The sequence below is a fragment of the Ambystoma mexicanum genome, chromosome 7q (genome assembly GCF_040938575.1).
Source record: "Ambystoma mexicanum isolate Mex_15411 chromosome 7q, UKY_AmexF1_1, whole genome shotgun sequence".
Classification (NCBI taxonomy): domain Eukaryota; kingdom Metazoa; phylum Chordata; class Amphibia; order Caudata; family Ambystomatidae; genus Ambystoma; species Ambystoma mexicanum.
In genome coordinates, this window is record NC_090941.1 from 358434041 (window position 1) to 358460267 (window position 26227).

Genomic DNA, 26227 nt, shown 5'->3' on the forward strand with positions numbered 1-26227 from the left:
CTGCTTAACTATGCTGCAACATTTATGAAAAACTTAAAAGGTCGCAACTTGACCACGATTCAAGATTTAACAAGATATAATCAATTGATGACCTGACATACCCTTTCCTATGAGTATTAAGCTGGTTGGTTTCATTAAGTCTCCCATTACATGCAAGCAGATCAAGCTTCACTAAGACTTCTGCTACTGCTAGAGCATAGTTTTGCTCTTTAATGGGCCCTGATGATATACATTCCAGAATTCCCCAAGCGTACGCCTCTTTGCGTATTATCTCATAGATAATAGCTAGCATCTCAAATTTGACATTAAAATCACCCCAAAGTATAATAACACAATCCGCTTTAATACCCGCATTCCATTTTTCCCAACAGTTGTGGACTATATAGAGCGCAAAAGATTCCTGTGGTTCATTGAGACAGTTGCATATATTAATTAGTAAGATCTGCATATTATGTGTGGTAATGATTTTTAATTTTAGAACATTGTGAGAGTTAGTTGTTAATAATGAGCAAGATTTAAAGCCAGGTTACAAGGCCCCCACTAGGGCGACCCTTATTACCTTTGCTAGCGGAAATCGAGAAATGGACAACACTATTGATGGAAAGGTCTTCGATCGCTCATGTTTTCTGGAAACACACTACATATAAATTGGGTCCAGTCATCATTGATTAGGTTTTTCTGTAGGTCTGCAATGTTCCAGAAAACTATCATTGAGTATTCCCTGACAGATCTCTTACCAGCTGGAATTGGGCACAAGTAAGGCAAATGGGCTGGGGTTGGAAGTCCTGTCCACCATTCAGAACCAGAGTACCCCATAGACATCTTCTTCTGTTGTTAAGGACTTCATAACTGAGATCTGGGCTATCACTGACATTGATTGCCGTGGACTCTAATTATCATTTCTTAACAAGGTACCTGTGATTGACCCTCGATTTGAACATAGCAGATGGTTATGTGCTTTAATGTGTGGTGCCACAAACATGATTTGAGTATATGTACAATAGGGAAGAAAGGTTCTAAAGTCATTTGACAATGGCCTGCAGCAATATATTTATCTTTAAGTGTAGCTCTTGGGAAGTCAACACCATTGGCCGATGTATCTTTGTATCAAGAGACATATGCAACATCCTCCCTAATTATTAAATAGCAGCCTTTTTGTTTTCCTAAATCAGTATATTGTTTTGTTCCGTAGTGAATCTTCATTTTCCCATGAGCCAGGTTTTAGAGCAGGAACATTAACAAAATATACTGAATTATTCCAAGCGTAGCTATCTCACACTGATTCTTCGGGTTGGTTATCCCAGTCATTGGATATTGTCCAATCTTACTACTGTTATTTACACTGTGGTTAGATCTGGGTGGCTTTCTTTTGATATAGAATATTCATTCCCCTTTGGGTCATGCGAGTCTTGGTTCATATGACTTTTTACTTTTCTTCGGCAGTGGGTCTAAGGTTTCTTGAGTTGAAAATGACTATGATCCCCCTTGCCTAATAGTGGCAATCAATGACTTACTCTCAAAGGGAAACAACCCCTACAGGTTAGCTGCTGATGCCCTTCGACCGGCCCCAAGGAAGCCCGCCAAATGGCACAAAATAAAGCCTGAATCCATTGCTGCATTAAATGATGAAATCGACCCAATGATTGAATTAATTGAACCAGAATGGAACGTCACTGATCAGGTTATTCTGCGTGGCTCATGTGAACAGATCATAGGAAGGATAGGCCCTGCTCTCACAAGGAAATCGAAGCATAATAGGATCAATTTCTCCCATAAATCATGATGGAATGAGCAGTTGGTTTGGGCCTTGCAAGTGATGGGTTTAGCTAGGGCACGAGGCAGCATCAAGCTGGTTCAAAGTGCAGCAATAGTTCGACTTGGTGGAGGAGTGCAAAAGCTAGTGCCGACGCCTTCCCTCTTATTCATGGTGCTGTAAATACAGAGTGGCTGGTTCGGTAGAACAGCAAGCTTCGGTGGTCTGGCCCTACAGCTGCTGTGAAGCCTGCTCAGGGGACCTCGAGAACAGGATGGTTCTGTTCAGGATCTGCTCTCCCAGCTGCAGGAGATTCTGGTGCAGAGTGGTAGGTCCTGGTCCACAGCAAAGGTAACTCCTGATGTGCTCTTGGAGTAGGTATGGGGCAGACCTTCCTTCCACCTTGGATGACTCCTTCTTCACCTCAGGCTTTGGACAGCACAACGTTCCCAAAGGAATTGCAGTGAGTTCTTCTCAGATGAATCTTTGTGTCTTGAGAGGATCTGAGAGAATCTAAAGGAGTCAGAGACCGGTTCTTTTAAAGGTAAAAGTCCCCAGGTGATTGGACTAAAGCTAGGCTGACTTAGTCGTCCAATCCCTGTTCTTAGATGGAGTGTACTTTGCCATTCTGATGTCACACCTAAAGTGCTTTGTTCCAGAGGAAGTGAAGGGGGCAGGGAAGTGAAAGAGGGACAGGGGATACAAGATGGCGGGAATCTCCTTCTATTGACCTGTGCCTCCTGCCTACTCTAATCTCATCCCTTCCCTTCCCAATAAGAACAAAGGCCTGTAGAGATGCAGAACCCTGGTGTGAGGCTACTCCTTTTGAAAGGGTGTCCTCCTTTGATGTGCGGGCCTAGGTCAGCTGCCTCTGGCAGAGGGTGTTACCTGCCTTCACACACAGATCAAAGAAGAGACCCGGTCCTCCATGTTTCTGTTCTGCCATTTGGCAGTCTCCACCCGGCTGGCAAGAATACACATCACCTTCCACAGCAGAGAAGACACATAGGAGCTGACACATGCACTATATTATTGGGATGCAGTGGCCCTGACCATAAGTAGTGCCATGCAACATCCCTTCACTCGGACATAGCTTTATTTACAATTTACAATTTACCATCATAGTTTTGGTACATTCACATTCTAAAATGTGGCATACAGTACATCATGCTCAGGAATTGATTAAAGAAACGGGACATTGATCAAAGGGGAACCATAATATGAAAAATGTGCCTCAAGGGAAGCACAAATGAAAGTAAAGTAAAGAAGATATGTAGGGGCAATTTTAAGGGGGCTTTGAGAAATGCTTACATCACTTCCCATTGCACATTTTGCATACACATGTAGATGGGTTACACTGATAAATGCAGCAGCTTTATTTTATCTTACAATGCTGTTCTTTCAATAAAAAATGTTGGTGTGAGGAAAGACACACAGCACCAGTAAAGTGGCCAGGCAACATAATGATGCAATTTTAGTTTATAACTAGTTCTTTTTATTGCTGGTATGTTGTTTAGTAGAAGTGTTCCTATCGATAGCATCCATACACTCAAGTATGAACCCCAGCACACACACACACAGATCTCTGCAACAAGTGCTTAACTCACTGAGCTATCTTCTTTCACAACTCAAACTTACCAACATTCATGTCAACTCTGATTATTGCATTTGATTAATATATTCCCCAAAGAAAGATGGAATGGCCACAAAGTGTGTGCATGTAGGGAAAGCACAATCTGGGCTTTTAGAGGTTCAGTTTTTCTGACCTGAATCTGGTTGCAAAACATCATCAGCACACTATATGTGAATGTGTTTAAGTCTTCCTTGCCAGTTAGCCAGGTGGGTGCCCCTCCCAAAGTGCAACATCTCAGTCAGTTTATGCAAACAAATAGATCACAATTGTCTGGCCTGTTATAACTCTCCTTTTGTTGTCGGTCATTTCCTTAGCTGGCTCTGTTGGAGATTTAAGAGGTGCTAATGGCAAGGTTGTGGATGTCAGCCTGGCACCAAAGACGCAATGTAACACGCGTGCTGGAAAGCACAAACATGCAGAGAAGTAAGCATGTCAGTGTTTTTGTTTTTGAAAAGGATTGCCAACATTAAGCGGCAGGGTCTAAAACGAGATTTCAACCCACATCTGCTTAATCTAATTTGTAAAGGTCCACCTACAACATTTTGACCTGCACATAATTGCCAAATAAAATATTCTCAACAAAAGTCTACACAGACCAAAGAAAATGTATTGTGCATTGGGTCAACATAATTTGCATTACTATTACTTTCCTGTTACATCTTGGGATGCGGCCTATTCGTCACCTATTTTTCTTTTCTCTTGGGGACACAGGCTCCAAGGAGGTTACTTCGGCCAATAACAACTCTAAATCAAACGTGCCATGGCTTAGAAGGGGCCAGTATCTGACTGAGATAGCATTTTCCCAGCGTATCTGTGGCACAAGGCTCTATACAAATTATTAAAAGTCAAAGACATAATTCAGCTCTTATAGCATGCTGTGCGAAATCTATACTCCATTGATTTCAGAAGTGTTGCCTTCTTGGGATATTCATCCCCGCTTTCTGAAACCATACACTTATTTATATACCCATTGGACGGAGGAGCCCCCTCACTTTGTGCCTTGCAGAATCAAGAGCATAGGGGGGCTGCCACACCAGAAATACGTATCACTAAAGTGAGGACCTGCCAATGACCACCACATTTACTCCTTAAACAATATTTGTTTTAAATCTATGAGTCATTTTATTTTGGGTGCTTTACACTAGCCTGGAGCTTAAGTAATCAGTGGTTTCAAAGCTCAGCTAAACAGTACTAGTTTTATCTGCTTCTGAAAGGATGAAAGTCTGAATCAACCCTGATGAGCTTCAAAAACGGTGTCCTGCAGGTTACAGAGCTCAGTGCCCCATTTCCTTTTCTTTTAACTGTGTGTATATTTTTTTGTACTCTGTGCAGATTATTACAAATCCAACATCTAGAAAAAGGTAAACTGTTACTGTTGCTGCCAGTCTCCCGTGTCCTGCTGCATAAAAGCTGATATTTGAGATAGATGGCGGCAGGTCACCTCAAACATGTGCTACTGCATGAATAACAATCTGGCCGTCGGCTGTGGAGGCCAAAAATTAGATTCATTGAAGTGATGGGATGATATTAGTACACAGCAGCACATAAGCTGGCAACAATATTTACATCACATTCCACATTATTGCACTTTTAGACGACATTGTTCCAGAAAAAGACTGTGCTGATCAGGTACTGAAGCTAGGATTTAAATTGAAGTGGCTGCATGTTAAGCTCAGTAATGTGTACACTAGGCTACACATCCCAATTTGTCATCATGGGACTTTGCCCCAGATGCCAGAAATCCGAGTAACCTGCAACCCACAAAGCTGCCCTGTCCTATGAGGACCCTTCATCCCACTCGTCTCAAGCCTCAAAGAGGAGTGACTCAATGGAGAGCTCCTCAGGCTCCTGGGTGATGTCCTTCTGTGGCTGGGTGGGTGTAGGCAACAAAATGAAAGTGCTCACTGTGGGTCTGACAAACAGTAACAGTGCCAGCAACCTACTACACCATGCACCGAGGGACGGCAGAGGCAGATCAGCCACCTCAGGCAAGCTGCTGCAGTAAGCCAGGTGCACAGGTGATGGGGAAGCATCCAATCCAAGACAGGCAGGAATCAGGATGGAAGCCAGGGCCTGCTGCCTCTCAAAGCATATGCCCTGTAGCTTCTTGGCTCTGAGGTTTGCACAGTTGTGTTCACCCGCTTTTGCACACATGGTCACACAGAGCAGTCAGGGAAGGCAAAGAAAACAGTGACAAATGATCGGCTAACTGCAAGGATGGGCAGATCTATCAGACAGCACATGCACCTCTATGTCAATAATCATTAATTCTTTTTTTTTAGTTTCGGCTATAAGGTGGTGCTTTAGATTGGAAGAAATGGTATATGAGGAGGGACACAAAGCTTGAACGTGTTGTTTGCTTATTTGCCCATACATTGACTGCCCATGGATACGCTACTCCCTATGGCCATTCCCTCCCAGTTTCTGCCCTTCCCCACCAAAACACCTGCTCATGAGAAATCTTTCTACGTACTTTACTTAAGCCTTACCATCACAATTTCAAAGCAGTCTTTTTAGAGTGAATGACTTAATTAGAGTTTTATTTTAAACCCTCTGCTGGTGTAATAAAAATGTCAACCTGGTCTGCCTTCAGCTACTCAATTTATAAGTATCTGCTACCATCAATGGCCGGTAAATACCGCAACACAAAAGCCCAAACTGTTGGCATTGTTAATACTTGGTTTTTTTGTGTCTCAAATGTGACCGCAGGCAATGTTCTTCTCATTGTTTACATTATGATGTAAATGAGAGAAATAAAACATGGAAAATGTTTTCTGCCCTTGTGACTTCCGAAGCAGTGCCAGTCCCCTGCCTGCAACTAGGGCAGTTGGGTGCCCCCTAAGGCTGGGGGACCGGGACAGGGAGTAAGCCCAGAAACAGCAATTGGGCCATTAGATCAGAGTATTTTATGCTACAGGCAGCTGGTAAATTATTTATATTGCTTATTTCCGGTGCCTTTGTTGTTTCGTTAAATCAGTATCATGACTTGCAAAATGAAGCATATACTGCAACAAATTAAATGAAACATATCATTACAGTAATGTTCTGTAAATTCTAGAGCAGAGGAATCAAGCGTGAGGAATCGCCATCTGGCATGGGTGTAGAAGTCCTGGCTTTTTAAAAATGTGTATTAACTAATAAAATGATGCAGGTCATTCTATCTCAGAAAGGGTACTCTGCTAATCAGATTTCCCTTTCATACGCTCCCTTCCAAAAGCATAGTGCACACCTAGGTTCTGCTGGGTCGGTAGCCTACTCAGCAGCACCTGCTTTACCAATGGTAAAAAACAGGTTTAGAGGACACAGGTGCCCGTTTGACAGCTGCAGTTATATGCAGCACAGGAGGTTGCCTTTAAGATATGCACTCCTGTTCCAAAAACTACATACTATGAGAAAGCTGACCTGGTGTCACATACATATCAGCCGTATTAGCCCAGTTTAGCTGTGTAACGGATATGTGTATTCTCGCCAAACAGGCTGTACTTGCTGCTGCTAGCAAAACTACAGTCGTGGGTTTTCCTCTCTGTGTTCCATCTTGTGGGCAGGAAACATCCTCATCTGAGAGACAGCTGCTCCAAAGGAAGCTTTCGTGGGAGCAGCAATCAAAGGCCGCACTCATTCTCAAAATGACTAGTTTCATACTGCAGTGCTGCATACAACAGGCCTTTTATTCTATTGAGAAGGAGAGGGATAGGGGTTAGTGTAGAAAGGGGGAGCTCCTTGCAGCTGGTGGAAGTTCTGCTATCTTGTTTCTGCCTCTATCTTTCTCTCCTGTCCCTTCCCCTTCCTGTAGCACAAAGCACTTTGGGTGTGATGACAGAAGGCAAGTTCCACGTGTGCCAAGGACAGGGATTAAACTTTTCAATCATTCTTGCTTGTCCAATTGCCGGTAGATGTTTGCCTTTAAAAGAAGGGGTTTCACACCACTTCTTTGAATCAACTTTGAATTTCAACCCTTCTCAAAGATTTCATTGTATCCAAAGTCCTCCAGTTGTGAGCTTTAGGCAGGTGTTTCAAGGTAACTTGGGGTCGAACTGCTGCTGGAACATGACCTGCATCCCTGCCAACCATACTGCTGCCCATGGTCTAGCCATGATGAGCAACCCCTGAAGGTTTGAGAGCCTGAAGAAAAAAGGGACTCATCTTGTCCTTGAGACTCTGGAGTGGGATTCACAGGTACTGAGAGTCAAGACACCCAGGATTCCTGCCATTTCAATTTCAAAACACTGCGACCCATGATTTGAGTATGTTCTACCCACTTTGAACCAGCAGGTTGGTCTGGAGCTGCATTTGAACCGTTATACCCATTTGAAAAGGTTTGCCACCACACTGCCCCAGGTGAAGTGTGTTGCTGTCTCAGGCAAAACAAAGAAGCATTGCTGTAATTGCATCGCTTTAATCACTGTTCGAACCACCAGACTCTTCATCGTCACTCCACTGACTTTCAAACGGACTCTTGTGTTCTCTGTTAACCACATACTTCGAGCCTACACATCGAACCAAATTACCTGCGCAACCTGTCACCAGTTAGACCACCAAACCAAACCTGGTGAGCCCTCATGATTTGCATTGTTTGAGTAATGCTTTGTCTGTTCAACCACACCTCGTCATCTGCTTGCAGCTAGGTGACCGTGAATGCCATCTCTCAAACTCAAACCACTGAACAGCACTTAGAAACCTACTTTGACATTGGGCCTCATTCCGAGATTGGAGGTAGCCATGGCGCTATTTGCACCATGGCTTCCTCCAATACTGGGTCCGGCACCGGTCTGGTTCAATGGGGATTTACCAGTGCTTTCCGACCCTGGAGGGACCGGTAAGTCCCCATTGAACAAACCATTCCCATTTGAGCCACCATAGGGCTCAATGGGAATGGGGAGGGCGCTAAAAACTGGTTCGCTAATAGCAGGCCCGTTATTAGTGCCCTGGTACCTTAGCACGACCACACGTCCTTTACGGTTCCTGCTAAGGGACCGCGGAATTGGGTGGTAAGGGATTACCGGCACCGTCTCCTTACCGGTGCCCGGTATCCCTTACCACCCAACTTGTAATGACCCCCATTGTTGAGCCTCCAAGATACTGCAAAAGGGATTATTTATTGCCTGATAACTGCCTCCCTAGTCCACATTTGGGCCCAGCAGCTAGCTAAGTCACAATAATTCCTTTTGGCAACTCGTGAAAATATCTTTTTTGAAAATTGTGGTAGTTTAACCTTTTCTCCCCTGTCTCGTTACCTGGATTCATGCATTGTGCTATCTTTCACGTGCTGTGTTCTTTCTATAGCAGTGGGTGTTTGCAGTGTTTTCTAGCTAGTTATTAATGCATATGTTGGTTTAATTAAAGTAAATATGTATTCATAGAATCTTGATTGGGTATTCCTTTATTTTGGGCTGTTATACTTCACTGTTTGGGTTTCTACTCACCCCTCTTGAGAGCATAACATTCCCTCGGCCCACTGTACCATAAAAGGCAAAGGAGGTATATCTCTTGACTGCCTGTTTTACCTTTGTAATTGTGTTGGCTTTTGGTTTGTAGAAGTGTGAGGGCCAAGTAGGGGCTTTAGCCTTTGCTCACTGTTGTATTCTGCAGGGCTGAAGTTAATTTCTCACCAAGGGTCCAGTACTTTGTCCACATGATTGTAAGATTCCCTGTCGTTTACATGGCAGATGCAATTGAAGAGTTTATTAGACTGAAACTATTTTAGTCCTAAATGCTAAAACATATTTTAAAATATTCTTTCATGCCTGTCTAGTTGAACACTGAACATGAAATACCTTCTGACAGTGCGTTTCTTATTACAGCAATTAAAATGCTAGAATTAATATCCTGGGCATTGTCAATGGAGATCACGTGTAACAGCTCTTGTTTTTCTTGTATAATCCCCCTCAGCTAGCCACTGAAATGTTTTAATTGCTGAAATAAACCGCAGAGTCAAATTATGTTTAAGCTTTATGTACAGGTTAGTTGAAATTCGTATTTTCTACTTCAATATATTTTGTAAATGATCCACAACGAATATAGATGCAACATTTAGTTCAAATCTAAATTGACTAAAGGGATCAAACAAAATCTAGAGTGTGGAAGCTGTAAGAAAACACATATTATCATTGGAAAAAAAAAATCAGAAATCGAAAAGCTTAACTATTGCATTTGATACAATAGACGTTTTTGTGAAACTGGAATAATTCCAACATCCTGGGGTTTTACTTGTTCTATAAGTGACATGTTTGACGTGTAACAACAATATGCGCCTCATTACGAGTTTGGAGGTAGCCATGGTGCTATTAGCGCCATTGCTGCCTCCAAAATCGTGTCCGGGGACTGTGAATGAGGAATTACCGGGTCATTCCAACCTTGGAGGACCCGGTAATTCCTCATTCACAAAACCATTCCCCATTCCCATTCGAGCCCCCATAGGGCTCAATGGGAATGGAGATGGAGCTAATCACAGGCCTGTTAATAATGGGCCTGTTATTAGCTCCCTGGTCCCCTTGCGGGAGCCGCAAAGGACGTCTGGTCTGACCAGACGTTCTGAGCGGGTCCCGCAAGGGAACCTCGTAATAGGGCAGAATGGGTTTACCGGCACCGGCACCATTACCGGTGCTGGTAAACCCATTCCGCCAACCTCGTAATGAGGCCCAATAACCATTCCAAGTAATGCATGTACATTTATTTACCCACCGTGGGTATAATGTAATAACTTACACATTAGTCTGTACCCTTATCCCCAAGTGTTCTGATGAAGGCTTAGCTTTTAAACATGCTGTCATTAAATTAAGATGAAACTTAAGTGCTTAAGTCGATACAATCATTTACTCCATAATCATTTCTTTATTGGACATCATCAGAACATTTGAGTCCTGCATATTTTTACAAATTAATGTTCTGAGTTCACAAAACTGATATACCTTTTGACATCCAGAGGAATGCATGCCCTAATGTGAAGTATTGTCATTTATTTTTTATATTGATTAATTATAAAATGATGCAGGTAATTCTATTTCAGAAAGGGTGGCCTGCTTACCAGGTACCCATTTCAGCAAACTCCTTGTCAAAAATATAGTGTACACCTGTGCCCTGCTGAATTAGTACCCTGATTTTCAGCGCCAGTGCTCCAGTGGCACAGAGCAGAGTCAGGTCACAGGGGCCTTCTTGACAGAGAGCAAAGTCACTTCAGCGTAAGTGCAGCATTTAAAATAGGCACCTCTTTTCCCAAACCACATAGCTATGTGAGTCACTATACCAGTGACAGTTGTAAACCTTACATATAAGCCATAACTGAGTTTAAGGCATGGTGGCTATATCTCACCCTGATTAAAGACATATCAATTTAATGTCATACAAGTGTCAGCACTAAGAGCCCAACACAGCCGTGAAAAGGGTCATATGCATTCTAGGCAGAGAGCCTGGCTCTCACAGCTGGCAGGGCAGGATGGCTTTGCCTTTCCTTTGATCCATTTCTGAGGTTGGGTAACAACACTCTCCTGAAATCCTCCACATCCTTATGCACAAGCACTTTGGGTATGAGTTCAGAAGTCAAAGAGTGCACCAATATGGGCCAGTAGCAGATAGGTACACTCATTATGCTGCTTTCATCATTAATGCCCAGTAAAACATGTTGTGAAAAAGTAAACATTATATGTGCAGACTGTTTCCGCCAATGTGGGCCAGTACCACATAGGAACATTCATCATGATGACTTTCACCTAATACCCAGTAAAAAAGCCCTACCCCAGTGAAGAAATATGTCCACCTTAGACCAACCGATGTGGGCCAGTACCATGTAGGAGCGTTCATTATGCTGCCTTCCCCTTTGCTACCCAGTAAAAAGAATATTCAGCTACATTCAACGAGGGATCAAGGCTTTTGAGTTGTCTACTGAATACACCTTGATGGGTCCACGCTAGTGAGTGATACAGCATTTGGGGTCCCTACAATGAAATCCCAGTATGTAAATTTACTGATACATTGAAGTTAATGAAGACCTAAGATGCTCTATTTGTGAATAGACCAACATGTCTGTGAGGAGATTGAAGGAAGTATTGAACCTGTTTGAAATTGAAAATGGCAACAATGCCTGTTGCATATGATTCACTCTGCATAACCAACACAGAGGGCCTCATTACGATTTTGGCGGTAGGCATGCCGCTTTTGGCGGCATGGCTGCCGCCAAAATCGGGTCTGGGTTCCCAGAATGGGGAATTACCGGGCCATTCCGAGTTCGGAGGGCCCGGTAATTCCTCCCTCCAGGAACCCGGGCCCGGACCTTCCCCATTCCCATTTCAGCACCCATAGGGATGAATGGGAATGGGGGAGGGAGCAAACAACGGGCCGATTACGAGCGGCCCATTGTTTGCTCCCTCTTCCCCTCCCTGGACCCGGTAAGCACACCTGGTTTGACCAGCCGTTACTTACCGGGTCCCGCGAGGGGAGCTTGTAATGAGGCGGAACAGGTTTAACGGGTCTGCCTTCTTTAGCGGTCCCGTTAACCCGTTCCGCCTCACTTGTAATGAGGCCCAGAGTATTGGTGATTGTTCCCGGTCCTCATGATGACTTATCATCAGCAAGATTCATTCCCATACAGTCAACGGTTTTGTGTCAAAGAGAACCAGTCACTGGATGGAATTAATGAGTGACCTCAGCTAGTAGACCATGTATAGTTGATATTTGAAGCACAAACTTGTATGTTCTCTATGCTTTATCTTGATCTGCTCCAATGTGATTCGAATCAGTGCTTCACAGCCATTGCTGGATTTTGGACACTTTTGCACAATTGATTTGCACTACGTGTATGAATTGTTTTTTTGCTATATTTGTCAAAATGGCAGTGTCAGAGTGTGTAGGGACAGATTGGGTGTGTTAGTTGGGGAATTTATGATTAGAAAACAAGTTTGTTTTGTTGTTGCTTCTTGCTTATTTTCGACATGATTGGCGTCCTTAAGAAAACTAGTCCAGTATTCAGACCATTTTTCCACACGATTATGTGTTTTGTCTTAGTATCTAAAACCTTTTAAAAAATAATTACTTTTATAACTTCAATTATGATTTATCTCATGAAACACCATTGTATGTTGCATTCTGTTCAAGCAACCCCAGGTGTCAATAAGGTAAGGGGCACTGCTGTCCTTCTTTAAGGCAGTAAACAAAAACATAAATTCCATACAGCAGTGAATATTTTTCCAAACCGGACCCACCAATAACAAAACATGATCATTCATCAGGATGACTTTCACTTGATGCCCATTAAATAACGCCTTACCTCAGTAAAGAAATATGTCCACAGCAGACCAATCAATGTGGACCAGTACCAAGTAAGAACTCGCATTATGCTGCCTTTCCCTCTGCTGCCCAGTAGAAAAAATGCCATGAAACAGTGACTGTTCGTTCAAACTGGACACACCAATAAAAAAAAAACATACTCCTCGATGTCGTCGCGCCATGCTTGTCCTCCACCTATAAGAAGCTTGCAGCCCAGCTGGCACACACGCATCAGCATTCGACAACGATCATTTATACAGCATTCACTTTCACGTTCACACACATATATCAGCATTCATACGGCATCACGCATTCTGCGATACCTGCACGCCCCTCTTCCATATCCCAGTACTTACTTGTGAAGCTAGTGATCCCAATCATACAGGTGAACAAGGTACAACACAACAATATTCCACCTTTGACTCTTAGTATCATGGCCCGAGGAAAGGCTATACTCTTAGGAGGAGATGTGACCTGGAAACAGATTTTTTTTTTTTAATTTATTTAGCATTTGTAAAGTGCAGTGAACCCTCAGGCATCTTGGCGCTGGTAAAAGTCCATACATGAAAACAAGCAACAATAGGCAATGAGAACAATGATAGGATGCATTATGGTCTAAGGGTCTTGTGTGAAGAGCTAGGTTTTGAGTTTTTTTAGGAAGGACCAAAGGGAGGGTTCGGATCTGAGGGACAAGGGGAGGGAATTCCATTCTTTATCAGTCAAAACTGGGAAACTGCGACCCCCTGCATTAGCTCTTTTGAATTTGGGCATAGTGAGGAAGGGCGAGGTAGATGCCCGAGTGGGTCTGTTGGTATGGGGGTTTGGCTAGAATGTTAGAGAAGTACTTTGGGCCGTTTTGGTTAGACATGTATGTGTGATGGACAGGGTTTTGAATCAGATGTGGTCTTGGACAGGAAGCAAGTGGAAATTATGTCTGGCTGCAGAGATGTGTTCTTTCGTAGAGATGTTTAGTGCTGCTCATAGACTATTCCGGATGACTTGTAGTTTTATTATATTGCTTGTGGAGGAATCTGCGAAGAGGGCATTGCAGTAGTCGAGTCTGGATAATATGAGGGCTCTAGTTAGGGCGATGGAGCTACCTGTCATTAGGAATGGTCTGTAGGCATTAACACATTTAACAATATGTGCCACAGCAGAGGCTGTTGCATTGACTTGTCTAGTTAAGGATGGTGAGGAGTCTCGATAGACTCCTAGGGTTCTCATTTACTTCAGAAGAGTGATATAGTTCCCATCTATAGTGAAGGATTTGCAGTTGGCATCCAATTTGTTGAGTCCAGATTGGGTCCCTACCAACAGGAGTTCTGTTTTGTCATTGTTAAGACAAAGGTCATGTTGTGCCATCCATATTTGTCTGATTTGGTAAATTTTGTTGAAGGCATTGGTGTCCTTGTTGTGATTCCCAGTGACAGGCAAGAGGATCTGCATATTCTGCGCATAATTGCTGTTGGAAATGCCTTGTTCATCCAAGAGGTCAAACAGAGGCTTTGTGAAGATGTTATATAGTGTGGGTGATACACATGATCCTTGGGGCATGACTTACGGGACTGTGGCAGGAGTGGCGGCCGCTATATTGCATGATCAGATAGAAAGGATTCGATCAAGGCTATAGCTTTGGTGGAGAAGTGGGCTGTGGAGGATAGGTGTTGGCATAGTATTTTGTGGTTCACTAGGTCAAATGCTACAGAGAGATCGAGCAGGAGTAAGATGGCTAGATTCCCATTATCTATGATCTCCTCCATTTTGATTTTTAGATCAAGGAGAGGTGTCTCTGGGCCATGTTTGGGGTGGAAGCATGATTGGCGTAGGCCAAGGAGGTTGTTCTCCTCAAGGTGTTTCTGTAGTTGCAGTTATGCTGCTCGGTCAAAGATTTTAAGGAGTAAAGGGACAGTGGTGATGGGATGGTAGTTGGTTGGAACGTTAGGGTTCAGTGAAGATTTATTTATGATCGGGAAGACCCAGGGATCTTTTAGCTTGTTTGGGATGATGCCTTGAGTGAAGGATTTGTTGATGAGTAATGTGATGAAAGGTGCAAATTCTGTCAGGCGGTCTTTGATAAAGGGGGCGGGGCTGATGTCTCCTTGGCACTTTGATGGTTTCAGGCTTGTGATGATTTTAGGGACTTCTGGAATGGAGATGGGTCTAAATTGGAATAGATTGTTGAGTTTGGGCAAGGTGTTGGTGTCAGTGGGAGTAACTGGTTGCAGTATTTTTAATTTTTTTTGTCACCAATTTTGGTTTGTAATTTGGGGATTTCATCCAGGAGTGCCTTTTGGATTTTTGTGCACCAAGCGGTGTCCTAAGGCAACATTCTGTAGGGTTGACTGGAGATTCAAGTTCCTGCAAAATGGCAAGTAATTATTTTGTGCCTGTTTTGGCATTCATTATTCGCTTACTATAAGTGTGGCATTTTGCCTCGATAACGGCCTGTTTGTAGATTTTTGATGCAGCAAGGAACTGGTCTTTATTATTTCTTGAAGGCGCGGTGGGTGAACTGTACGTTTTTGAGGATATTTGTTAATCAGGAGTTGAGATGAGCTAGTGGTTTTGGTTTGTGAGTGCTCAGCGGAGTGGCTTTGTCTATCGCAAGAAGTAGAGTATGATTCTAGAACTTGAGTTGGGGTTGAATGCTAAGTGTATATGGCAAGTGTTCAGTTATAGCATAAGGAGCATGTTCTCTGGGGTGATATTGCGAATGTTTCTTGACCACAAGACTAAAGCTAATTGTGCTGGGGTTTTGGGTGTAGTGAATTTTGGGATTGAGAAGGTAATGACATTGTGATCAGACCAAGCGCATGGCTGGTTGTAGATCATGTTAGTCTTTCCGTTCATATCCGTCAACCAGTCTAATGTTCGGCCTTTGTTGTGTAAAGAGTGGGTGATGCGCTAGATGAATCCTAGCAATGCATTTGTATTGTTGATGGCCAAGGCGTTACTGTCTGTAGGGTCATTGAGACCTAGATTAAAGTCGCCCAGAAAGATAATTCAGGAAGAGGGTTTACAATTGTTAGTGAGGATGAAGGCTAAATCCTCATTGAAGGAAAGGGGTGGACCCGGTGGCCTGTAAATGATGCGGAAGGTCAGTGAGGCTGGGCCAGGGAGTGAGAGTTTGAATGACAGCAGTTCTCCTGAAGGGAAGGTTTGGCTGGGCAGTTCTCTGATAGACAAATGCATACTGGAGATAAGGGCCTCCTTTGGCTATAGGTATGTCTTTCCTAAGGATGGTATAGCCCTCTGCGATAGCTAGGGAGAGGGACGGGCTGAAAGCTGCTTGCAGCCAGGTTTCTGTGATGGCTAGTAGGTCAAGTAGGTTAGACGTGATGAGATCTGAGATGTCGGGGACATAGGCTAGCAGTGATCTGGCATTGATTTGCCCTCCTTTGATGTATACTAGTGTGTAGTTGTTATTTGCTATAGAGGCATTAATAGTATCATTAAATTCACTTAGGCAGGGCACATGCACTGAGGCACCGGTAGATACCTTTGGGCAGGTCACATGCACAGTGGCATCATTTGGTTCACTTAGGCAGGGAACATAAGATGAGGCATCATTTGGTTCACTTAGGCAGGGCACATACACAGTGGCATCATAAGATACAGTTGGGCAGGGCACATATGCAGTAGCATCTTTAGATTTATTTGGGCAAGGCACATGCACAGTGGCATCATTTGGTTCACTTATGCAGGGCACATACACATTGGCGTCATTAGATACATTTTGGCAGGGCACATACACAGTGGCATCATTGGATACATCTTGGCAGGACACATATACAGTGGCATCATTTGGTTCGCTTAGGCAGGGCACATATACAGTGGCATCATTAGATACATTTGGGCGGGTCACATGCACAGTGGGATCATTAGACCCATGTCCATGTCGGCGTACAAGTTCACCACGGCCAGTTCATCTGTTGGGGCATGTTGCAGTAAGTAACTGGAGTTATGAGTGGAGGTAGAGGAGTTCACAGACCCTGCTTTTACTGAGTAGTTGCCCATTAAGACAGACTGTCGCAGAAGAGTCACAGAAGAAGTAGTCCATCAGAAGGGCTCTCTTCCACTGTTTGGAGGCGGGACTATAAAATCAAGTCAGCGCACTCACCATGCGCGCGCTCCTTGGCAAGTGCTGGAAAGTACTGCTTGGCCCGCGATCTTCTGTTCCCAAGGATTGCATTCTTTTCAAGTTTGGACTTATACTGGACTTTATATCCCATAAGGCTCTCTTCCACTGTTTGGAGGCGGGACTATAAAATCAAGTCAGCGTGCGCACCATGCGCACGAACCTCCGCAAGTACCGGAAAGTACCACTTGGTCGTGATCTTCTGTTCCCAAGGATTGCAATCTTTTCAGGTTTGGACTAATACTGGACTTCATATCCCATAAGGTGCAAAACAGTTAGCATTGTGAATATTGTTACATTATTGTTAAGCTCCTGTTAACATAAGTAACACCCTATATCCTTTACTTTAGGCTCTCTTCCACTGTTTGGTGGCAGGTTTATAAAATCAAGTCAGCGCGCACACCGCGCGCACGCACCTCAGCAAGTACCGGAAAGTACCGCTTGGCCGCTTTGCCGCGCTTGTCGCGGTTTGCGGTCCAAATTTGTGCTCTCTGGTACTCGCGTCCTAGAACTGTAGTCTGCCCCTGTTTTAGCTGTCTAGCCCATTGTATTGACAATGAAGAGAACTCTGCTGACTTTAAAAACTGCCATGCCTTCTGTGCCGGGAGTTATAAGTACCAATGGCGTTAACCCTGTGTCTACACTTTCACCATATCCAGTCAAGAAACCTTGCTTGAGCTCCACTCCTCGCTCAGGTCTGCCAAAATCAAAATCTATTCTGAAATTTTAAAATGTTTTAAGTAGAGACATTCGCCCATTTTGCAAGGACCAATGTTCTGAACTTACCTATGCAGATAAACAGGTTGAAACTCTGACGGCGTTCATTACCTCAGCATCAAAAATGGACTTGAACAGTGAACTGACAACTAGATCGCTACATGAAGCAAACAAAAATGAGAATCCAGAAGCCACAAATAAAGTGGGAAATCAGGCAAAAGAGGACGCTGTTGCCAACCCATCCGTTATGTTTGCGAAAGAAAATTTTTCTGTGTCGGATAGCATATTATTATGCAATGCATTAACAGGTCTGACTGCTAAGAGTTGTAAAACTTCTAACATGAATATTGTTAATGTTCTGACTGTTATAGATATAGACATAAATAATTCTGTGTTTTCGACGCAGACCTTACAAGAAAACCTATCAAAATCTCCTGAGTTATTTAACCATGATAGCGATATAAATCTAAACTCAATCGAGAAACTTTCCTTCATTGCACCAACACCACGCAAATCTATGGCATTTCAGCCAATAATAGATACAAATACCCTTGAAAGTAACACAAGTTGTCTAACTGAAATAGCCTTAAAATCAATGAATGCTGCTATTCATTCGTTAGCCAGATTGTTTGAAACGCTGTTACGCTCACCTGGTTCCCACAGGAGTGTAGATCGAACCCTGACAGCTGCGGCCTCCACCAGCGTGAAGCGTAGGGCAAAGATGACCGTCTGGACGGACCCCCTCAGTCTTGTAAGCTTGACTCATAGAAGTATTCTCCTGTAGATGGAGAAAGGTATTTAGCCCCGTGGATGTGAATGCAGACCCCCCTCCCTGCTCCTGTTCTTCCCACTTGCCACCTCCGATATTCCCGGTCAGTGTCCTCACCTTATGTTTTTGATTGGTGAGCTCTCCATCCAGCGTGGAATGCATGGGCGCGTAGATACCAGTTCCTTTCCTGGTTTTAGGTGTTGGGGTTCTGGACGGTTATTGAGTCCGGAGTTTGGCAAGTTTTAAAAGAGTTCAAAATGTCCAAAGTTCACTCTTGCACTCCCCTACTGATTTGCGGTGGCAAATTCTGTCTGGAGGTTGCTGGCGGCGTTCAGGTAAGAGTCTGTATTACCCAAACTATCCTGTAGAGGTGCGGGAGATTAGCTCACTGTCTTTTCCTTTTTTCCTAGATGCGGCATATTGAAGGATGAAGCCTCCGGTGATAGCCAGGTAAGTCTTGTAATATAAGTGATTGTCTTTTTAGTCTTTTTAGGCTCACCTTGCTTTTTCTTGTCTTTTCCCCAGGTGCTGAAAATCACTGAAAAAGTGTCAGAGGCAGCGCCTAATCGGAGATGCTGTGGGCTGATGAAAATGGAGCAGTGCTGCAGCTGGGATGCGATGCGTGCCGGAAGAATGTCCCTTCAGGCTCGGAGTGATGCAGGATCCGAAATCAGGTGAGGAATCAGATTAAAGTCTGTAATCTAACCTCTTATTCTATTTTCCTTTCTCTCCTAGGGGCTCCGTGTTCGAAGCAGGCATGGCAGAAGGCTGGATGCAGGTTTGCAGACACGGTGTGCGTTACGCTGCTAAATGCAGAATAACGCGAAGCGTGTGTCGAAGATCGGGCGTGGTTTAAATAGCTTTGAAAGTAGTCCCAGGTAAGAAGTTCCAAGAACTACACCTGAGTGAAAAGTAGTCCTTGTGGAAAAATAGTCCCTCCAGGTCTCACGTTGGCCTGGATGCATGTGCAGCATGGTCTGCCTGAGGTAAGTGATGGCTATGAGCCTGGCGCCTTTGGTGCCAGCACTGATTTCTACTATGAGCCTGGCGCCTAAGGTGCCAGGACTGAACCCAGATAGCCCCTAGCTGGGGATTCTGAGGTTTAAACAGATGTCCGGATGCCTGCCTTTGGGGTGGATGGGCTTGGTCCAGCTGCCCGGGGGTAGGCATCATGACAGCACTCCCCCGCAAAGCCCCCCTAAGGTTGTTCTTCCTCTGGGCCCTGGTTTGTCTGGGAAGTTCCGATTGAATTTCTTCACTAATCGAGGTGCATGGACATGGTCACTGGGTTCCCATGACCTTTCCTGTGGTCCGTAACCTTTCCAATCGATTAAATAAAAAAGTTTAGATCTAACCATCTTAGAGTCCAGGATATCTTTTACCTCAAATTCAGGTTCTCCATCTATTAGGATGGGGTGACGTGGCTTGGCTAATCTTGTTCCGGGTTGAACTGGTTTTAGAAGTGAAACATGGAAGACGGGATGGATCTGCATACTAGAGGGCAATTCTAATTTAACTGCTACCGGGTTGATAATTTTTTTAATGGAGTAAGGCCCCAAATATCTAGGATTAAAAGTTTGAGTCCCTTTTAGGGGTATGTGTCTGGTTGCCAGCCAAACTTGATCTCCAATTTGATAATGTGGAGTGTCACTCCTATGCTGATCAGCATTCTTCCTGTATTTCTCATTTGCTTTTTTCAAATGTTCAGTTGCTTCCTTAAAGGCTTGAGTAATAGTAGAATGCAGATGGGTCACTGCCGGCATTTCCAAGTGTTGGGGTGAATCAAGTTCTGAGGTTCGAGGATGATGACCATAAATGGTATAAAAGGGGCTTTGTCCGGTTCCTGAGTGTACTGAGTTATTGTATGCGTATTCGGCAATCCATAATATATCCTTCCAATTGCCCTCGGTCTGATGTAACATGCAACGTAGGTATTGTTCCAGTGTCTGGTTGGTCCTTTCCGTCTGACCATCGGTCTGGGGATGGTGTCTAGTAGATAACCTCACGTCGATCCCACAAGACAACACAAATGACTTTATGTCCTTTCGCCAGGTGGGCCACCAGAATTGTCTTTCAATTTTAACTTCAGTCTTGGCAATAACTGGGTGTCCTTCCATCAAAGCATCATGGTAATTGGAGATTACCAGTTCTTGCAGTTCCTTGTGAATGCCAAATCTGAAAAACACTCGCAGCAGTTAGAACAAATGATATCATGGCTCTGCTATCGTGTCACTTCACACTGAACTGCTATTCCAATGCATTACATGCAGTGCCTCAGGGCATGTTCAGACATCCTTTTGACCTATGTTGTGCCCTCTGGTCGCTATTTGCCTCATGTTGTGCCTGTGCTGTGTTCTTGGTCGCCTTTAGACCACATTTAACCTATGCTGAGACCCATGTTGTGCCCTTTGGTCGCTATTTGCCTCATGTTGTGCCTGGTGTCATGTTGTGCCTGGTGTCGTGCCCTATGGTCACCTTAGACCACATTTAATCTTTGCTGAAGACCTGTGGGTGTGAGACCTATGTTGTGCCCTTTGGTCGCTACATGCCTCATGTTGTGCCTTGTGTTGTGCCCCTTGGTCGCATTTAGAAGCTGCACCCAATAGCCTCTCTGAGAAAGTCGAATTTAGAACTGTCCTCACCTGCATTAGAATTGTACCCAATTGCATTTAGAACCTGCGCCCAATAGCCTTTCTGCGAAAGTTGAATTTAAATCCGTTACCACCCGCATTAGAACTGCTCCCACCTGCTCCTGGAAGTGTATCCAATTAGAGTTGGAAGTTGCGCCGGTTAGCCTCTGTGAGAAAGTTGATTTAGAACTGTTCTCTCTTACATGTAGAAATGTACCCAACGGCATTTAGAAGTGTACCCAATTGCATTCAGAAGCTGCACCCAATAGCCTCTCTGTGAAAGCTGAAATTCAGAACTGTTCCCACTTGCATTTAGAAGTGTACCCAGTTGCACCTGAAAGTTTGCACCCAATAGCCTCTCTGTGAAAGTTGAATAAAGAACTGTTCCCACTCGCAACTAGAACTGTACCCCGCACCTCCTCAGAGAAAGTTGAATTAGAATTGTACCCTCTTGCAATTAGAAGTGTATCCAACAGCATTTTAGAAATATACCCAATTGCATTTAGAAGCTGCACCCAATAGCCTATCTGATAGCTGATTGTAAAATGGTTCCCACCTTAATTTAGAAGTGTACCCAATAGCATTTTAGAAGTGTACCCAGTTACACTTGAAAGTTGCACCCAATAGCCTCTCTGTGAAAGTTGAATTCAGAACTGTTCCCAGCAGCGTTTAGAAGTGTACGAGGGTGTGAACTAGACGATGATAATGACTGAACGAATGTGTGGAGCGGACGAATATGAGGAACGGACGAATTTGTACAACAGACGATGCTTAATATGCTTTGGAATGAAGGAAACACTTGAAAACATACATCATACCACACCCCATGCTTACTCTCCCTCTTACACCACCACTCATCTAGAACACAGAGATACTATGACACCATTCGGTATAACTGTTCTCATATCCACATCTCCCTCTTACTCCACATCACTCTAAGTAATCATTGCTGGATTCACACCCCCCAGCCAGGCGTTCTCCTCAGGCCTAACGCAGCCACACTCGTTCTGGGTAAAACCGACCAGAGCAAACACATACTCCTGACCTCTCAACCACCACACGTACAACTAAGAAGCAGCTACCACTCAATTTCCGCACCAGCTGCACACATACCTAGTGCGCACACGCACTTTTGGACTCCCTCTACTCTCTATACTGACCTGAACTTCGGTTCCCAAGGGCGTTCAACCTACCAGCGCCTTCAGACCATACCAATGGTATATAAGGCGCTATATAAATGCAAAATAACAATAACAACAATAACAATAACTAGACCATTTCTAACCTATGCTGAAGACCTATGTTGCGCCTTTGCTCGCCATTAGACCACATCTGACCTATGCTGAGCCCTGTGTTGTGCCCTATGGTCGCCAATAGACCACTTTTAACCTATGCTGAAGACCTATGTCGTGCCCTTGTTCGCCACTACACCACATCCGACCTATGCTGAGCCCTGTGTTGCGCCCTATGGTCGCCATTAGACTACATTCTCCTGCCACTGGAACTGGAAGGATGCTATACCCATCACTACTCCTCTGTATCATGGCCACAGTCACACAGGTTGCCCCTAGCAGTCAAGATCACATCGTTCAGTCACTAACACCTACCTCAAACTTTTGCCAACTCACCACTAACGCTATGCAACCTATTCTCTCTACACTCTGCAAGGCCCAAGTAACAACACACTATGCCTCCCTACCTTGCACCACACCCAATAGAAACAACAGACTCCGCGCAAGACTAGCCAAACTACACAAACCACTGAGAAGAGCCCTTCCGGCCTCCAACCTCAAAAATAATTACAAACCCAGCCCACGATTGCCCAGACAATCCAAATGGCCGACTCAAACCTCTACCTTGAATGCGAACACCCTCCAGCTTAATAACTTCCAACCTAAAGTTTGCCCCACTGTAGACAAACGCATCCAAGCCAAAACTCCGGAAGCCCCTCCTCTCAAGGGAGCGCTCCTTAATGCTAGATCCCTAGTCGCTCACGCTACGGATATTGCCGATTTAATTACGGAAGGGAACCTGGATTATCTTGCAATTACGGAAACCTGGCTCCATAATGCAGTAGGACCTGCCCTCATGCTAGCTGTCCCTGATGGCTACACCATAATCAGACAAGAACGTGATAATGCACGAGGTGGTGGCACTGCTGTTATTTCTAAAAAGGCTCTCTGTCTCAGACTAGCCCCCACCCAGCCTCTACAATCATGTGAAACCCTCTCGGCCAAAATTCAGATAAACAATTCGCAATCTATTACTATACACCTTATACACAGACCACCTGGCCCTCTTGGTACCTTTGAGGAAGACCTGCATAATATAATTATGAACAACCTGAAACCTACCACACAACTACTTATATTAGGTGACTTCAACTTAGGATTCAACGATCAAACGGACAAAAATGCCACAGAAATAGCCAACACCTTCAAAGCACTAGGCCTCACCCAAAAAGTCACTACTCCTACACACCTTAAAGGGAGAATATTGGACTGGGTAGCGGACCTTAACTGCTCTGCCTCTATTACTTCCATCCTGCCTTTAGCTTGGACAGACCATTCTCTGATCACCTTTCATTTATCCACCATCAGACCCACTCCACTGGCTCCTCCACAAGCACCACCATGCCCAACCAGAAGCAATAAAAGCATTACGGTGGAAAAAATCATCCCCGCCATACTGCCCACGCTCAACGCACTGCCTGATAATCTCGACCCCAGCAGCCTAGTTCAGGAATTTAACAATATCATGCTCACCACTTTGGATAAAATTGCTCCTATCAAACTCAGACCGAGCAAACCCATAGCCCACCTAAACAAATGGTTCACCCCACAACTCAAAGACCTTCGCACCTTAAAGAACAAAACTGAAACAAAGTGGAGACTCTGCCCCTCTAGTGAGAATAAAGCTAAACTAACTGCACTCTCCTCACATTACAAAAAGGCAATCTGCCAAGCAAAACGTGACTCCTACGACAAACGTATTGCTAACTCAAACTCAAGCATGAAAGAACTCTTCTGCATTATCAAAGAACTTGAGTCCCCTATTGCTATCCCAGATGTCTGCACCAAGGACAAATCCTGGTGTACAGACATACAACAAGCCTTAGCGCATAAAATTGACACACTTCAAAATAAAATTCAACTAAAAAAGAAGACCCTAAACTTACTGCACTCGCCTAACACTCCCCAGCCCAACGAGCCACCACCGGCACATAACACTACATTCCACTTCTCCAAAATGTCAATCTTAGAGGTAGAAAAAATTATCCTATCTCTGAAGCCCTCAAACTGCAAAGGCGATATCTGCCCTGCACAGCTAATAAAAGATGCCGCTAGAGAACTCTCGCCATTTATAACCAAACTGATAAATGCCTCATTTGCTACAGGTACGATACCTGCCAACCTCAAGCATTCCTGGGTGCTACCACTCCTCAAAAAACAGACACTTGATCCCCTCATTCCTACAAACTATCGGCCTATTACCACAGTCCCATTCCTATTAAGAATATTGGATAAAGCCACCTACACTCAAATTCAGAAGCACTTAGAAGTGCACAAACTCCTGGGCAACAGACAATCTGGCTTCTGGCCACTGCACGGAACAGAGACTGCCTTAATTGACCTCAAGTCCCAAATAGACGAGCTGAGAGACAAAGGAAGGACAGTACTCCTGCTCCTACTCGACCTCTCCGCTGCATTCGACCTGGTCAGCCATAAGGTCTTATGTCGGCACCTTCACTCTGCAGCTCACTTCTCTATGGACGCTATCAAGTGGATCGAGTCCTTCCTGAGTGAGAGGACCATGAGAGTCTTCTCCCCCTCAGCATCGGCCGATCCTACACCCATCCTATGCGGTGTCCCCCAAGGATCCTGCGTCTCGCCTACCCTCTACAACATCTTCACCAAGCCACTGTTCGACAATCTGGACCAGCTGAGTATCACCTAGACTAATTACGCAGATGATACTCAGATTCTCCTACCACTTTCTGGGGATTACGGTACGGACATGGGCCTGGTGAACAAGGTTTACCTTATCATCCAAGCATGGATGGCCACTCACGGCCTATGCTTGAACGATGATAAGACTGAACTAATAATACTGGGTTCGCAGGCCAATATCAAAAAATTAGGTCAAGAATATTCATCTTTCAATATTGACGGCAATACCATTAAAGTCTCCAAGGAAGTAAAAACCCTGGGATTTTACTTGGATTCCACACTATCCTTTGACAAGCAGGTCAAATCCCTTACCTCGGCAACGGCTTACACATGCAAACTTCTCAGAGCTGGTAAACCGTTCCTCTCTGACAATAGTTGTCTGATCCTGGCTAGAGCTCTCATACTCTCTAGAATCGACTAATGCAATGCCCTCTACATTGGGGCTAACAAATCTACCATTCAAAAGCTCCAAACGTTACAGAATAACGCTTTAAGAGCAGCCCTTGGCATAAACAAGAATACCCACATTTCTGCCTTGAGTCGCCAACACAAATGGCTCTCCACGTCCAATAAAATACTTCTAAAAACACTCTCCTTGACGCATAAAGCCTTGAACAATGCGGCCCCTTGTTACCTTATAGACAAACTTCAGAGAAGAACCTCTCTCAGACCTACTAGAAGTGGGAACACCAATTGCCTGATTATCCCCAAATACAAACTTACTACTATCGGGGGTAATGGCTTCACTGTTAAGGCAGCCAAAAGCTGGAATTCACTGCCCCAGGAGCTGAGAGCTGACCAACCATATCCACTCTTCAGAAAAAACCTAATAAAACACATCACTGCCTCCAACCCTTAGCCTCCCATCTCCCTGAGGACATCATCCTGCAATTAAGAAACAGTATATCCGGCTATATTCTTTCCTTTGTAAATATAGTAAATGACAAATATTGCAGCATGTGTATATGTAACCTATTGCTCATATTGTATATATCCTGTAGTCATGCAAAATTGTTTATCCTTTGATATGTTAATTCTGTAACCTATGTATATGTAACTATGTAAGCCTTGCATCTCCTTGCCGTTGCGCCCTTTTACTTACGAGTCTGGTGCGCTTAATAAATGAACAAACAAACAAACAAACATAAAATTAGCACAAGTATCTATTCTAAGAGTGCAAATCCCTGATTCCTTCTATTACAAAATGTTCTGTGGGTTCGCAAACTGATGTATATTTACATGACAATTATGATCTGAACTTTCGTGATCACTCAAACCCTTTCATCTTGAATCCAATCATAGATCTTGTTTGCCATGGCACTAAAGAACTGAATCCCAGTAGTAAAAAAGATTCTGAGACAAAATTAAATTATGCTCTT